This window comes from Pygoscelis adeliae, unplaced genomic scaffold, assembly GCF_000699105.1.
Source record: "Pygoscelis adeliae isolate BGI_AS28 unplaced genomic scaffold, ASM69910v1 Scaffold294, whole genome shotgun sequence".
Lineage (NCBI taxonomy): Eukaryota > Metazoa > Chordata > Aves > Sphenisciformes > Spheniscidae > Pygoscelis > Pygoscelis adeliae.
The window spans coordinates 3378059-3396360 of record NW_008824722.1 but is presented as its reverse complement, the minus strand read 5'-3'; the positions used below and the strand labels follow the sequence as shown (position 1 = coordinate 3396360).

Sequence of the window (18302 nt, the reverse complement as noted above, 5' to 3'; positions counted from 1 at the left end):
TCCAGAAAGAAAATGCCTAATACAATTGACGTGATTTAGAAATGGCAGGGAAGTATTGTATAAAATAAACCATTTTATGCTGTTCAAAATATTTGCAGGGAAAAGAGACAATAGGACACGACCTTCAGAGCCATATTGCAATGGAGTCTATTTACTAGCTACATAGCTCTGAAATATTTAAAGCTGCAGTGCCCTTCACTGTTTTTTTTTTTATCTATGACGACAAAGCAGATCAATTGCAGCTGAAACTGGGCCACATAGAAGATTTGCAATTTTAATGCAGAATGAAACCTGTCATGGTGTGAAATCCATTTTAAGTTGAAAAAAGCAGAGCGTGCACTTGTGGTTATATCTATACAAGGTGAAGTGAATCTCAAATTTCTTCTAGGTTAGCTTTTTTAGTCTCAGACAAATTGAAAATTTCTGTTTTGAAATACAGTGAAATCATTCAGGTATGCTTTCTCTTTAGGTAATCGCTTTCTCAACGAAGTCCGAACTCTCAAACATTTTTAACTTATCAGTATGGTAGGAATAGCATCTAGATTGACACTTAGTATTAGAGACAAAGTAAAAAAACCCCAACCAACCAACCAACCCCCCCATTACTTAAAGAGATTGTTGAAGTAAAATATATGCATTCCTAAGCACTTTCCAGTACCATTCAAAGAAGGCACCTTATAGTCAGCCCTGAAATTTCATTTTGCTGCTTCATTCTGTTTAAAGGGAGAGTTGCTAATTTTTTATTGGCTACCCTAAATGAAGGCGGAGTGGCGTCTGGTGAACTGCTGGTCAATGTCTCTGTAGCACTGAAGTTGGGAGAAAGATTATACTTTAGACACAATATGCCTGGTGAAACTACTATGTTGCATGAGCACAGCAACACAAAAGCTAATGAATATAGCTCCCAGTAATTTTTTAGGAGTAGGAAATGTGTTTCAATTTACAATTATTCTTTTATTTAAATTGTCTATGTGTAAGACATTACAAATTCAGGTAAATTTGAATTAGTAGGGAAAACAACAGTAAATGGTCTTATTTCTGTAGTTTGGTCGGTGAGATACATCTTTAATGAATACACAACTTTATTATTGTGACTGTAAATTGTCACAAATTAAACTAGCAGGTATTTAGTCATCACTAGGAAAAAAAGTAGATAAATATTTTTAAAGAAAAGTTCCTTTGATTTTAAAATTAAGGTTTTGAAAAGCTAAGGTATTAGCCAATATGTAAATTTGGAAACTTGTTTTCTTCTCTGTGAATTTAACCTGGTATTTTCCTGTTCAACTGAAAGCAAATACTTAGAGTACTCTCAGCACCAGCTGGAATAACAGTCTGATTTCAGAGACTCAGAAAACTTGTATTTTTTTTTCCTATTAGGCTCTTTTTAACACAAACTGCTGAATTTTGCGTACAAGATTGTAATCTGGGTTAATGTTGCTCCTATACTTAAGAAATTGCCAAAGAAGACTTGAAACCATACTAACGCTAGGAGTTTAGTTACATTGATAAAAATGAAATTCAAATTCATATGAGAGTTTAATATTTGCTGCCTGGGTTCTGGTTGTTTTTTTCTCTCCCCCCCCCCCCGAAATTGGGCAATATGTTGACACAGTAAGTTCTGCTTGTCAGCACTATCAAGTAATTATTGCAGGTTTATCCAGGTACATCTGCCACCCTTCATAACTGAGCGTTTTTGATCTGCTTCAGAAATACCTTTCAGTAAACTTGCTAGCAACAGGTTAATGCACATTAGCAAGTTCTTTGTGCTAACCCGTTCTTTTCTCTTATGTTGAGATTATAAGACTTTTTAAAATTTGTGGTTTATATTTAATTAATTCCTTAATAAGATACGAAGCTCAAGATGTTCTAAGTAAAAAGAAAAATATTAATATGTTTACTGGTTGAATTAACATCGATGATACCTATTTTTTAATTCAGGTCTTTGCAGCGATCAAAAATTTTAAGCAGAAAACTTCTATAATCAAGGTTTGTCTGTACATTGAGTCTGTAATATTTGAAGACAGCTGATACTCAGCTACTGATATATCTAGTTCTAGGAAAAAATGTTGAATTTGAAAATGTTTCTCTTAAGAACATGTGTATATAAAGCAACATGCTAGATGTCTTCATCTCTGAATTTGAGTAATACATTAGTGCACCTTGTATGTCAAAACCAATCAGCATCTGCCCAAGGAGTTGTGCTGCGGAACATATCTGAACGTTTACAATATCAATTGGTAGGAATTCTGTTGGCATCTGCCTTGTGATTGGTGTTGAGAGGCAACTAAAAATGCTTTGAAGGAGACTGTTTTCATATACTTACTGGGGAAAATTGATTGCACTGTAAAAAAAAATTTGAAGATACAAAGCTGATCGTTGAAAGGGAAAAGAAAAGAAGCAGTCAGTCTGGAATGAAATGTAACATAGCAAATAAGAGCTGGAGATAAGATCACAGGAATAGATGTGGAACAAGGCCAGACACGAAATGCAGAAATGTGGCCAGCTTGTTCTTCTGAATATTCTTCAGCTTCTGGGTGGTTCAGGTGAAGGTCCTCTATTGTGATTGTCATGTGACAAGCAATAGTGTTGTGCCATTATGCTAGGTGATCCCCATTTCTGGCATTTGAGGCTGACATTAAGTGATTGTCCCTGGGACCTGGGCAACGGTTCAGTTCCTTTTTACAGCAGAGTGGTGGGGCTTGAAGAGAGTTATTGTCATCTCGTGTTTCTGAGCTGCTCCCAGAATTCTCTTCTTCACTTCTCTCAGGTAAATAGCGTATTTCTTTTGGCCATATGAAGATATTGGGACACAGCTTGTGGGGTTAGGAGGATTGATAGTGCCTGAAATAGACCCTTGGAAGCATGGATAAGAAATTCTCTTTACAGTGGAGAAGATAGAGAAGGAATTAAATGTTTGGAGACCAGTATGCTAATTAAGGAAGTCTGCCCCGTGGATGATTAATAGCAACACCACTATAACAATTTCCCAGAAATTGTTCAAGTTTTGCTGCTTTCTGAGTAATGTTCTTTAGAAACAATAAAAAATGCACAATTGCAAGTTTTAGATTTAAAAAATGCATAGGAACTTGGTGCTCTGAAGATTGTGGCATACATCAAGTCATTCTTGGCAGCTTTACTGATAAATACTTCTCTGGCAGAAATAAATAAGATGGTATTTATTGTGGATAAAGATAGTTTTAACGTGCTATCCTTTGCAGGGAGGCTGAGGTTTTAAGGGGGGGTTTGGTGTTTGGTTTTTTCTTCATTGATTTCAATAGGAATTAGTCTGGACCCAGATAACATTATAAGCTAAATTTAGAAATTATATATAACTTCAATATTTCATACTTAAACAAAAAGCAAATCCAAACATGCAGCAAGTTTGTGTAAATATAAGTATATATACATAAATATATGTTGGTATGAATATATATTTATACATTTAGATATAGATATACTAATTAGTAATACATTAGCAGGCACAAGTACTTTGTCATGTGTTGTACTAAACACCCTGTAGTTGTTTGTTGAGTGAAATGAAGGGCAAGGGAATGGCCACTGTATGATGTTTATAATTCCAGTGTGACTTTTGGTAGATGATTAATAGACAGCTCCTTAAGAAGCTGCTTCCTTTAAACATTTGAAGTTCTTCAGGCCTGTGATATTAGCCCATACTTAGCTTTCTCCATGCCAATACAGATTGATATTCAAAATAAATCATGTACATACACACACTTACATACAAATATACACACGTATGCAGTAAACTAATGCAGAGTAATTTTTGTCTGCAAGTCCTAGGGAAAAGAATGTTAAATACACTATTAACTTCAGTTTTATAATGTTTGTGCTAACTTCTTCGCAGGCAATGAATTGGCTGTAGCTTCTTTGTCATAGTTCCGTTTCTTAACACTATAGTAACCTGAAATGCATATTAGCATATATGTGTGTGTGTATTAAAAATGATGACTGAATTAAAATGAGTTCAAGTATTGGAACATTCATGAGTGTAACAAATACAGTTTTATATTTATGAGTAAAGGAGTTTTACAGGCTAATACACTATGGCAACTGTCATTTTAAAGTCTTTGTTTAAATCTAGATTTTTTTTTTTCCGACCAGAAATAGTTGTATGCAATAAGTCTATTTAAAGATTAATTTTTAAAACACCGTATTTCTTTATTCTAAATTCGACATTCTGAGCTCTGGCTTCTTGACAGTTTAGTAGGTAACCATACTTAGTAGCATTACTGGTGTCTTAACACGTAGTCTAATCTATAATTTTTCTTACATGATGACACACAAGTACTGGCAGCCTGCAACTTTATGAACAAAAAAAGAAAAGGACCTAGTTGTTGTGGAAGTAACTTAGTCCACTTTTTTTTCTCCTCCTTTTTTACATGCTTCTGTTGTTACTATTAACTAGCACAATAAGTAGGCTGATTCTGCATATTAAAATGTGAGAACGCATGTCATGGTATCTCAGTAGTCTTCCAGTGTAACAGATACAAGCAATACATGACATTCTAGCCTTAGTAGTTGTGAAGTATTTTACAATTTTTGTTAGATTTTAAATTTGATTGAGTTCTAAATGTCTGCGTTTTCAAATTAATTAAAATACAGTAACAGTACAAAAGAAAAAGCACATGACTTTCATATTTAAAGTATGATGATTTGAGCACTAATTACTTATTGATTATTGTCTTGATTTTAAGTAACCAATGGAAGCATAAGTAAGCCCTCAAAGTTAGTGAAGGTAGAGCAAAGGTGTGAGTTCAGTATGCAGTTGATATTCTGAGCAACTCCACATATAGGCAGGACTTCCTTAAAAACATCAAAGGTATTAATATAGAACAATGAATCAGTAATTTTGTCTTAAAGATTTGATAAAGGAATTACCTGTCTTTCCTTTGGGAGGTAGGGTAGAAGGGAAGGTGAAGGGCATGGCAATTTTGCTATTTCCCTTCTTGGATCATCTTCCCCAGTTTTCATTTTTTTACTTAGAGGCTGCCCTTGTGAATTGAATGTAAGAGGAATAGAGACCTGGAAAAGTAATGTTTTCCTGTTCCAGGGGATATTCAAGAAGAAAATTAGAGTTTGCTGAGTGGATGATGAACAAATGTTATTCTAAGAATTTCACTAAGAATTTCACCATTTCTTAGAAGTTGGTGAAATAGCTCCCCTTTTATTAAGGTCACTCATGAGTGATTCCTGGCTGAAGCGTACCAAAGGGAAGCTAAAAGATAGCGCTGCTTAGTTTGAAGTTATATAGTGATCTTAAACTGTATACATCTGATTTTGCTTGGACTGGGTAGACTACTGTGCTTTCAAAAACTTCTAAGTTAGGCTGAAGAGAAAAACATCATACCAAAACTATCCGGTGATGACCTTTGAGAGAGGCTCTAAGGCTCTCTGGCCTTTGTTTGTTTTTCTTTTCCCTACTGATCACTTGAGATAGTGTTACAAGTTTGAAAATAGTATTCATAAATAAAAGATGCTTGTCCTAGAAATTAAATCAAAACATTACTCCAAATTGTGGCATAAACTCCCACAGGAAATAAAGGCCTTTACAAACTTCACTGTTTTTCCTAAAATAAGCACGCTGCTTTGCTTTTGCTTTTGCTTTTATCATAGTAACATGTAATATGTTATTTAAGGAAAAGGATCAGTTCAAGACCTTTAGCACAATGGCAGTTAGCAGACTTTAGACAGAAAAAGCATCTCTCTTCTCTTTCTTTTCCCTATTTCCCCCACTCTGTCTTCTCAACTCCCAGAAATCAATATTGAAAGCTTTTCATGTATAATTGTTTGTTGCAATTAACTGCTGAAAATGGAGCACCATATTCTTTAGGCATGAAAGAGGATTGTTTGCTCGTATTCCGTGTCTTCAGAAAAATAGTGGGTTTATTGTCAGAAGATATCAAAAGCTAGGTAAAGAAATTCCATATCATCTTCAAATGGGAGGAACAATAGAAGTAGGTGGAAGTTATTGCTTTCTCTCACGGGTAATCAGATTGTTGTGCCCTTCTAGCCTATTGCAAGCCCAGTTAAGTACTTAGTTTTGCAAGATGCTGCCTGAAGTAGTTCTTACCATTTCTCATCTCAACTTGCTTGTTTGGTATGGTGGGGTGGAAATAAAATTTCAGAAAGGGCAGGAAACAGAGTTTTCTAATTCCTATTTACTCAGCATAAGGTCAGCTAAATTTCCCTTTGGATTCTTTCTGGTGCTATGTGAGCTAATAAGTTCCATTTTATAGGGGAACTTCCTAAATGTCCATATGGGTTTAGAGATTTATTTTTTTTCACCCTCTAGCCAGCAACAAGAGTAAGTGGAACATGTAGTATGAGAGAAGTAAACTATGCATATTTCAAAGCTTTAGGCAAATTTTCCATTCCTAGTAATAGTAGCATTTTGTGTATAAATATACACAAAATATATATGTATGTACATCTATAATCTATATCTGTGTATGTATAAGCAGTTCATTTTCTCTAAAAAACAATTGTTACTAATTTTCAGTAACACCTGCTTTAGAACTACATTGACAAAATAGGTTTTGCTGTTATTGAGATAATTTGCCTCTTTTTCATACTTAAACTAAACCTATTTTTTCAGTGACTGTGCGAGTTGAAATGTAATAGTTTTCCATTCTCATTTTCTAACAAGTATGTCAGAGCATGTTTAGACTTTTCAGTTTTTAGGCTATTGTGACATTTTATACATTCTGTAACTCAATTTAGGGTACCATTATCATGTTTTGTTTCATTATTTCTTCTTTATTAAATTTTTCCCTGTTTCATTTAGTAGAAATTTACAAGAAGTGCAAAAGCATTGCTTTTAAGCGATTATTAGAATATTGTACATACCAATAATAAGCAGGTGTCTCAGTAGCTAGATGAATGTACTGGTTTTGTATATAGAAATAGATCTTCATTTGTGTAATCTTTTCATTATTACTTATAAATTTTAGAATTTAAAAAATGCAAGTTGTGAAATGTCGCAGAAACTTTACGTGTGTATCGTCAGACTTGGTCAACATTTTCATTTTCATAAGTTTCAATTATATGATTCTGTCTTTTCCTACAAGTTCCCAGTAGCATCGTGTAATGTAGCTTTGTCTTTTTATTGCATGCTTTTCAAACTCATCCCAGAGATAAAATTGTCAATTTTTCTAAGATCTTATAGAAGAGGAGCACTGTGCTGATCAGCATAGATATTGATCTGCTTTGTCACAACACCGTTAGGAGAAGGGATGGTGTCATCTCCGTTCTACAGATGTAAATAAGAGGCACAGAGTTTGGGGAAATAATTTTCTTTTCAATATTCAATCTTAGAAGACTAAAAAGTTGGGTTTTTTCCTGAAATATTTAGCATATATAGCTCTTTGAAAACAGAACATCTATTGACTGTCCCTAAGTTTGCTGTTTGTGTGAATCTCAAATTAGGCACCAAAAAGTGAAGAAGACAAATTGTCACTTGTGAAAAGTTTAAGTTACATACCAGTTATTCAGGAATTAAGAACTTTACATCAGGGAAGAGAAAAGAAGAAAAATATTTGATTTCCTTAATTGAGACCCACTTTTCTTTTCCTTCAACTGTCTATGTCATTCTCTGTACATCTTCCAAATTCTGCAAGAAACAACATAAAACTTCTATAAACAAACAACCTCTTAATTATTCAAAAACATCACTGATGGGCACTGGATGAGATAGAGTTTTGTCAGAAAAATGGTTTTGAAACTTAGCTATGGTTTATTAATGCAAAATGGTAGAATTTAAATTGCACAGGCAGTCTACCTCCTGCACTTCCTAACTTTTTTTTGTGTATGGCTTTGCAAAATTTGCAAGAATTGCAGATTTCTTTTAAATTCCTAGAGCTTAAGTAAAATACTTAAGCAAAACAGATTCTGTAACATGTTAGGATGGATGACCTTCACATGATTCATCAGCCAAGTTGGAATCTTTTGATCAACTCTACAGGTTGTTCTTGGTTTAACAAAGTTAATGGAAGTAATGTGTACAGAGCTCATACTATCAATGGGTTTCAGTTTTGGGTGAAGTGTGATTTTGTGGGCATGGCCCCTTTTTTTTTGTTTCATCCAGCCTTGAACTGTTCAACTCCACTCCTTTCAAACTTCCCTTCTTCGACTTCTTTCTGTTCCTGCTTTTTGATGCCCTTTTTAACGGAGGCTTCTCATTTGAGTTGGCCTTCCCTGTTCCGCTTTCTATGTCAAAGCTTCAAGTTACAGGGGAAGGCCCAATAAACCCTTGTAATCATAAGCTGAATTGTGTTCTCTTACTCTGGGGGAATTACTGCTGTGCAAACTGAATAGCATGAGGGGGTTTAAGTAGGTTTAAACAAATTCAGGGAAAATGGAGTTTTCAGAAATACTAGCTAGAAGTTCTAAATTTTAGAAATTCAGAAATCTTAACCAAATGATAACTTAGTCTGAACATGCTGAACTGATTTTTTTTCCCCGTCCCCGCACCCAGCTTCCAGAATGTGTGACTTGGGATGGATTTTCACACAGACTGACAGAAAACCGCTTCTGACATAAAATGAGAAAAGCATTGTGTCTTTAACGTGGACATTTTTTATAGATATAATTTTCTCTTGTGTCATAATAGTAAGTGGATGTTCTGGTGAAATTCATCTTTCCTACATGGAAGAATTATTGCAAGAGGTGCTCATCTTAAAAAGATTCACCCTAAAAAGTTATTTTTGGCAACACTGTAAGCAACTTAAAGCTGACCTTTTATGAGAAATGTCAGGCAACTTTAGAAAGTGATGCTATCTATAATGTATTATGTTTCTGAATTAATCTCTTCTATATATAAGAATGGCTCTTCAAAACAAAGAAAATCACCCACTGAAGCTTTCTTGGTTTTGCTCTCAGTGGTGAAGGCTTTTTTTGTGAGTAAGATTTATTTCCTAAAGGAAGTCTTTCGAATTATGGTTTCTTTTGAAAGTTGCTAAAAATAAAACATAACAAACATTTTATTTTAAAACACTTGAATCCAAAAGAATATTTTACCATTCAAGTGTTTTAAAATAAAATGAAAATTCAGAATTCCTCCTTGGAAGCTGCTGCTTCATTCTGCTTGAAGCAGTGGAAATGCTTTAGGCTTTTACTGCTGCTGTTTGTTAGTTATCAGATGAGGCACGGGGTGGGGGGGGGGGGGGGGGGGAGAAAAGGAAGGAGTTGCCATATTGTCTTGAATGATTATGTAATTTTTACCTGATAAGAATTAAAAAGGCCAACCCAGTGATTTTGACTTGATTTTGAAGGATGAAGTTTAAATCATCACTATACTGTCAATACTACTACATTATCACTACTGTCTAATTTATTTACACTGTATGTGTGGATGGACTAAATTTAAGAACAGGAACTAGAACCACCAAACTAATTATATTTTTCTTCATTTTTTTGTTATTTTTCAGATTTTTTTTTACCAGTTATTTCTGTAATTTTAAAAGTTTTTAGTGGTTGTGCTTTAGTCTTTTACATGGTCATAATGAAAAAAAGCAGTGTTTATGTATTTATGTTTATATTCTAAATCCTCGCTACAGTGGGGGGTGTGTGTGTTGAAGTGTGAATTTTAGGGTTTTCACTTTTTACGAAGTCTTTCTTAACATCCTAAAAGGTCTCCTGGATGTTTCTTCAATCTTAAACTTACTTGCTTATCTCTTCCACTAACCTCAGATTTCTTCTGCCTCTATCCTTATTTAAAAAAACAAATAAATAAAAAATTAAAACCAAGTTGACAGTTTTTTGTTTCCAGATTTTACTTTGCTGGTAAAATCAGTAACCATCATGATTTACTAAAACTTTCTCACTGGCATCTGACTGTGAAATGCCATTTAATTTTAGTTACACATCATACAGTGTATGTAACGAACAATTCTTACCCTGAAAGCATTTTAAACAAAAAAAGGCATGAAATGGGTGAATAGTTTTAGAGCTTGTGCCAGGTATCGTTGGACCATCTTCTCAGCTCAGCTATGCTGAGTGTTATCCTTTATACATACATTTTTACTTTCACCCGGGATGGTGTTCTTTTATGGAATTTTAGATTTATTTTTTATGCCCTGTTTGTACAATTGCTTTTTCTGATGATATTTAAAATAGTATTTTTTAAAAATAATTATGTTTCATTTGGCTTACAAAGTTGCTTTATTAAATTAGAGTATCTAAGAACAATGCATTGCAAGATGCTCTATTAAATGTTAGATCATCTCAGTTTTTCAAGCCTGCCTTCCACTGACATAACCATCCAGTCATTCTTTTTCTCTTTTCTGTTTCTGACTTTCAAATTTTTCTATTTCTTTCCTATTAATCAAAAAAAATTAAAAAAAAAAATCAATCTTTCCAGACCATACAATTAAGTTTTAAAAAGGCAGTGTTAAGTTGAAAAAATGTGACTGGAAAATTTAACCCTTATTTATAAGAAAGTACTTGTGCTTTAGTTCAAATAATGCATTTTTCGCATGTTCAGTAATACTTTTTTCTAAATCTCTCATGCAGGTATGACAAGCTCTTCTTTTCAGTTCTTGTTTGTATATTACTGGTGGTGCATTGATTGAGGTCCAAGAGAGCTTGTATCTGCTTAGTTTATCAGGCAGAAACCTAGAACGTAAAAGACAGAAATCTAAACTTCTCTGTGAAGTTTATCATGTGTTAAGCAGCTGGAAATAAGGTAGAGAAGTAGCAGCATGTGATAGACAATCATGAAATGTTATATGACCTTACAGCAGTCAACAGATCATACTTCAGAAACCTTAAATCTAATATATTAAACTCTCATGTTCCCTGTGGTCTCACAAGGAAGTGTTTTCCAGAGTACTGCTCAGAGCTTTTTTTCGGCAGATCCTTTAATGCAGTATTTTACTTTGTGAAGGAGACTTGTTAAAAGCATTAATGAATTAACATGTAGGTAGCTAGTGTTACTACCATTTACTACATGACCTTTACAGTAACTGTACATTTGTAAAGGGTTAATAAATTATTAATGTACTAACTGATTGTTAGGATCCAGCACATTAACAGATGGCTTGTAACCAAATCTAATACCATCTATTGATGTGCTTAGTAACCATTAAGATGTATAATAACCAAGTCTGCCAAATGTTTATAACATACTTTGTGGTTTTGAAATTTTCTTTAAACTACTTGTAAGGGTACCTTTTAGTTTTAAATTACGATTACCGTAACAGTCTGACCTAATATTTCATCTCATTAAATAATTCTCTTACTCATGTATTCTTTCTAGGATCATATTGTTTATTCCTGTGTCATTAAAAAAAAAAAAAATTGAAAACAGTGAAACCTCTCACAGTAACAGAAAGGGCTTAAAACTCACAAAGCCCTAAGCAGCAGCTGACTGTTCAGTAGGAAGACTAAGGCGGAACAAGAGAGTGGAGGAAACAGAAATCAGGGATAAGAAAAAGTAGGATATAATATAAAATGAAAGTGAAATTGTGGTGTTTTCATATGTGGTAATCCAAGATGACAATATACCTGTTCACTGTCTGTGGCTGAGAATTTCTGCAAATAAAATCTTGCAAACTTTAGGCTGGGTTTGACATTTCAGCTTGGTGGCTCCTGCTACTTTTGGCTGCTAATAAATGAAGCTGTACGTGTGACTTCTGAGTAATAAAATCAACCATAATTGTCAGCAGAGTTTACAAGTAATGTTTTGATGCAAGCTTCTGCAGGCAGTCTTAACCTCCCTTGTCTAAACAGGAACACGGTATTCTGACATGATTTCTCAAAGTACAAATAGTAGATTACTTATATAACAATTTTTTCTTGTCAGGCAAGGGAGAAGTAACTGACATCGTGTGTGCCATTTAAAACTACTTGAAAATGGGTTGTAGTAGATTTTACAGTTTGTTTGGAAGGCTTCCCTTTCTAGAGAAACTGGAAAGTTTTCTTGCTATTTTGCTTACATAGTAGCCTTGTTTGAATATAAACATGAACTGCTCAATGTTTCAAAATACAGCTCAGTCATTGGCTCTGTTGGGCGTGTAGAGGAAGGAGAATAATTTAAAAGAAGAAATACAATGAAAATAGCTTTTTTTTTCATGAATAGAGATATGGATAGATGCAAAATGCAACCCTACTAGAATTTTTCATACATTCATACACTGTGATTTTGTTTACCTTTTCACACTTAACATTTTACTCATGGTTTATAATTGTCCAGAAATTAACTAATAAACTCTTGTCCGTCTTCTTTCTGTGTCCTTTTGGTTGATGAAGTCCCAGTTTATAGTGAAAATTGAGTCCTTGAGGTCATGACCTTGTAGTTAGTGCTATTAAATATCATCCTGCTTTGCTGCAGTTCTTCAAATTAATTCAATGCTTTCTGCATGATGAGCTGATCTCTGTATTGATGATATCTTATAAATATTATTAGCGTGTTCCTACTTTAATAACCAACATTATTGATAAAATTGATCTCAAGATTTGTCTTTAAGAAACTCCATTAGTTACTTTTCTTTAGCAGATTTCTCTGTTTAGCACTATCACTTCTTTCCCTTTTTGTCATTTTCTTTCTTACCTCAGTTGCACTAATTACCATTTTTTCCCCCATTTATGTAGTTACTTTGCTTCTAGCACCATGTGAAATGCTATATTGAAGTCCTTGTTAGATCAGCCATATCATATTCTTTCAAGAACCAGAAATCATACTTTCCAGGATAATGCATCATTAACATATGATGCTACATTATCTCTGCTTGTTATTTCTTAAAGAGAAGACGTCCTTGAATTTCAGTCATAAAAGCTAGAAACAGTGTTTGTCATCTATAGTTTCATATCCTGCTTCAGTTATTGCAGTTCTTTCATTTTTATTTTGCTGGTCAGGTATACACAGTACTGACATTCTTACTTGGACTAGCTTTAGTTGTTCCACTAACTGTGCCTTGTCAACTCTGGCTCCTTTTGATGACAGCGTTCACATGCACCTGATGTCTATTATTGAATCAGATAGATAATGTTGCTTTGTCTCTTACTGTTTACCTGATGTTTACCCTTGTTTACCTGATTTTCCCCTCTGTATGTGAAGACTGATTATGGGGGCTACATTATTTTCTCCTGACTTCTTCTGGTACATTTGTGTTTAAGTCTTTTATCAGTCTTGCTAGACTTTCTCCTAGACGTTTGTTGTCCAAGGTATTCATGCTGAACTTGTTACGGTTTCCCTGAATGCACTTAAGTGGCTGAACATCCTGGTTCTTTCCTTATAGCAACATTTCTTAAGGTGCCTGTCAATCTTTATTACTTTGTACAAAAAAGGAAAATTCTGTTGCAAATCAGGTAGGCTTTTATCTCAAGACATTTTCCCTGTCTGGAACAAACTTTACTAATTTGCCAGGAGCTAAATCAGTTTAGCTCTTACAATGTAAAAGGAAACCGTTTTTCTTGCTCCTGTGAGTATCTTTTCCAATTTCTGTGAGGAGTTAACATAAAGATTTCCTTTTGGTTAATTGCCTGTTCATACATGTACTTCTATATCTTGTATGTGATTTCTGAATTATTTTAATTCATTAAATCCAAATGTGCAGCAGTAATTCGAATGCGTAACCCCTAACTGACAACACAAAAATGCTTATGGCTTCTTCTCTTCTAAGAGGAAGAAATATCTCTTCCGGTTGTTTTTCAGGGGTTTAACATAAGTATTCAGGCACCTTGTACATGAGACAGTTGTTCTTTTCCTCATATCCTGTATGCCTTTAAGCCCCTTAGGTAATAAAAGATGCAAGTATGCATAGTGTGATTCAGTTACTATTTTAATATATTTATTATATGAAATAATATATTTAATATATTTTGAATTTGTTATTAAACTGAATTTTTTTCATACAGGGGATGATTCAGTACTTGCAACCGGAAAAATTCCTTCTTTGTTTACAAAATTTGATCTGAAATGGAATTGCTTGCATATGATTGATTTGAAGAGTTTGCTTCTAATTAAAACATACTTTTGGGCTGGGATTTTTTTCTTCCTCCCCTTCTGCCCTTCCTTCCTCTAAGTGGAGCTTGATGCTATGAGTGGTCTTTGGATTGCTACTTTCTGCTGTTTCCCACCTGTTCAGTTGCATATATGCAGGCTGTGGTAACTTTGAAGCTGATCAAATAGTTAATAGCAAATATTCTTAAATTAAAATTTCTAACATAATGACACTTTTGGAAAAGGATTGCCTTGTATCCCAGTGCCTATACAGGAGTCCTCAACTCATGTTTAGAAGTAGGTGCACAGCCTGAGAGTGCCTGTTATGAGAAAGTGACTATGACAGCTTGGGATTCTATGATAGATTATGTCATCGATAAAGTCCCGGGATGGAGAACATTTGCTGCCTAACTATTCTCAATTCTCATTAGGAAGAAGGTGGCAGAGTCGATTTTTGTGTGTACCTCTTTAAAGCAGGTTTTAAATTCTTGTGCCACAGTTTGTCATGCATATTAATCATGTTGTAATAATATAAAGTTAGGACTTGGACAAATTACACGAGTAATGTTAGTAATTAAAAGTATATGGCAGCTAATAGGTTAAATCCTGCTGGATGCAAAGTGACATCACACTGGAAAGGTCACCTCTGTCTTCTCTGGGAGCTGTTTTTCAATTTGTTGTGAATTTCAGAGAGTGTTTGTGGCCTGGTTTAGGCCTGTGCGTAAATATTGGTAAATGACACCCCCCCCTGCCCTTACTGAACCACTATTCCCACTATACTTAACATTTTCTTGGTTTCCTTTTGGAAATAAAGGGCCATATTGGCATTGAAATGGCAAAATTACTGTCCTCTCTAAGGGTAGTTCTCCAAACCAACAGGTGAGGGTCTTGTCCTGTATGAACAGATGAAATGTCTTACCCCTTTTTTGTTGAAATATCTGTCTGGAGTTCTGGGACCTAGAAGTTTTTTTGCTCAGGAGGCACTATTTCCTGAGCACAACAGAAATGGAACAGGAGCCTGACTTGAAATATGCCAGTTAGATATTCTTTTAGTTGCATTGTTCTTAAAAGCACAACGAGTTTGGGTGAGAGACAATATTTTGTTTGTCACAAGGCTTAAACATTTCAGTGACACTTTTTTTTTTTTAAACCTTACCAAGATATCCCACATTACTGATGATCAGTAACCATACACAAACCACTGTTTCTGTTTAAGAGAAATCCTTGAGATTCATTTACTGTGGTGGCTACAGTAAATGAAGCTTCTAGGCAATGGTGATCAGACATCTGTTTGACAGTTATTATTTGTATGCTTTTCTATCTCCCATTTTGTCTCACTATCCTATAATATCATGAGACAGACTGTTCCTATTGTAAATCTTTCTGAGACAATAGCTTCTTTATACAGTATGTCTCTACTGTCTTTTACATCATGTGGTCCAGACTGTGAAGCGTGATCATTCAGATCCTTTCATGCTGTAGCATTCCCAAAACTCCCTTCTCCTCTGTTTGCAGTCTTTGCATCTTCGTAGTGCTTTCATCTTATGATATGAGGTTTGCATTTAACTCGTGCAAAGGTGTTCTTAGGTCAATGTTAGTTTTTCCTTGCTATGGAACACAGGCATCATTCTACTGAACAGCGTGGTAGAAGCCCAAAGGTAACTTACCAGCATTGAACTCTTGCACAGCAGGCCAATGAACCAGTTTAATTATGTCATTTTAATAGCTCAAGGGTATAATGAATGGCCTTGTAAATTCTACTGCTGACATCTTTTTTTTTCCACTTGCTTGTTTTTGTGAATTGATGATCATCTTGGGTGTAACTACTTTAATCCTGTATTTTACAAGTGTTAGAACCATTTGTTACTGGAATCAGTAACTATAATAGAAAGTGGATACATCAGCTTTTTGAGATGCATTCAGCCACAGGACTGATGAGCAGATTTTTATCTAAAGCATCACATTGAACGAAATATGACTAAACATAAACCCTGTCAGTGAGTGCTCAGTCAGTTGTAATGTCTGCAGATCATTCCCTACAGTAGTGTAATGGGTGTAAGAATAATAGCTGTTTTGTAGAATCTTTTGATTTTTTGGTTGTTGCAGAGTTTTTGTTTGTTTGGGGTCTTTAAACACATTGTCTAATTGTTTTCACGGCAAAAGGAAGATGTTTGAAATATTAAGTGTGTTATATTTATGTTTGCTGGTAATAAACAGTGTTCCCTATTGAAGCATTAGGTTAGGTGATTTAAGCACTTAACTAAGTGCTTTACTGTCTTTGAATCTGAGGTAGAGAAATAACACTAGTGATTATGTAAGTAGTGTGCTTGGCGTATTATAAAAGTCTGTGTTGGAAGAACAGCTAAGGGTGCTTCAAAGAACACAGTAAGTAGGCTATTGCTTAGTAAGGCTCTGATGAAAAAATGAACAATATAATATAGAACAAGAGATACATATATAGTTTGTATCCAGTGGAGCCGTATAGTGGTTTGTTCCCTGCAACTCCAAAACATGAATTGCCTAAACCAGGGAAACAGTTAATGTATTCCTCTCCGTCTGCCCTGTAGCTACCGCCTCTATTTAGGAAAAGGCAGGGTAAATTCTATTACTTTCTTCCCCGCAGTTTGCAAGCAAATACTGAATATTCAGTAACTTGTCAGGGTATTCTGTTTAAGTGATTATCATGCCAAGTCTTATGGCTATAAAGCCTGAACATTTTTATATTTATTTTGACCGTGTATTAAGTGTGTACAAAAAGGAATCTCAACTGCAAAGTAAAATGTCCTTTAAATTGAATAATATAATTTATATTAGTTTTTGTAATTCTATATAATGCCTGTTGTATCTCTTCCTATTTCTGTGCTTTTTAGTTCATTCGGAAATAAAAATTGCAAACATTTCACTGAAATATTTTAGTTTTCTTGTAACATTTTAGAACTCAGACTTTATAAGGGGGTAAAGTTTGAATACAACCTTTACCTTTCTTCGCGGAAAAATTGCTTGAGTAGGTCAGGTTTTCAAGGCTTTTGGATTCGACCTGAGTTCTTGCATGTTAGCTATAAATGTTTTCATAACACAGACAAGATGATTAAATATCATTAACTAGAGTTCTGAAATGTTATTTTTCAAATTACATGGAAATGCTTCCATAACCTGTGTACAATTAGAAATTGTTTTATATTTGTATTAAACTTCCTTATTTTTCTCAGAAACTTTTGGAACAAGCTTAAAAAAATTCACCTTTTGCCCAGCGAACTTCTGGACAGCTATGAAAGTAAAATGCGCTACAGTTGGTAGTGAGAAAAGACAACTGTATGTAAAGTTGATGTGTTTCTTCTGTGGGCATTCCAAAAGCAATAATAGCATAAGAAAACATTCCCCTTTTTGTTCCAGTAAAGGAACATAATAAATCTGCCTTAGTTTAATACTATCCAAAATTAACTGGAAAGATCAAAAAAGAAAGTGGAATGGAAATAAAATTCCATTAAGACTTAATACTAGTAGCTCTGCTGCAATGTTCTTTATCATTGACATAGACAAATTGACTCTATATTTCCCTCCTACCTACATTTTATGCCTTCTTATTTGTTTTGTTTTATTTTATATTTTATTTTACATTTTAATGAAATCGAGTATAAGGAAAAAATTACTGAAATTTCTGTTATTCTAGTTCTGCATGCATCTGTGTTGTCAGTCATGTTGTTATTGGCAGCATTCCAGCACCAAGCTGCAAAGGAAGTGACACTTGCTATTTACAGGGGTTTTTTTATTCTTTTGCAAAGCGATCATTTTACTTTATCATGTGACCATATTCCTCAGTTTTCCTATCTTTTTAAAGATTTTTTTTTTTTAACTTTACTGAGAATGCAAGTGGGATTGCATCACAGCTGAAGCTGTTAGGAGCTAAAGACTGCTTAGTGAGTATTTAGAGCTTGCTGTATGTGATTATTCATGTGCACCATCATGGCAGATTGAGCATGTCCCAAGCCGAACTTCATAATACTTTTTTTGCAGTTGCTGTTCTTGCTCCTTTGGATTGGGATACTGGCAAAACAAGAGACAAACTTGTTTTCCTTGTGTGTTCTTAGTAATAACCCCTGCTGCAGGTGCTAGAACAGAGTGAGCAAGCCCAGTTTAAAACAGTGCTGGTGGTTTACCCTGTATTTATTCAAAGCTGTGCTTCCATTGACTTCAGCTTTAGTTGGCGAGGCTTAGCAATCCTGTGCAGCCAAATCCAGGCTTATGTCAGGCACAGAAGAATGAAACACAGCAGTGACCACAGTGAAGAAGTTTGCATTGATAGGAAAGTTGTTTAAGCCATAAGAATTTTAGCCGTTCCCCA

General features: G+C 34.5%; 1 protein-coding gene across 1 annotated transcript in view; it reads left to right on the top strand.

Annotated features, from left to right (window-relative positions):
* Nucleotides 1-18302, top strand: part of CPEB3 (cytoplasmic polyadenylation element binding protein 3) — a 99782-nt gene that overhangs the window by 9389 nt on the left and 72091 nt on the right. The gene's annotated exons all lie outside the window — the stretch shown is intronic.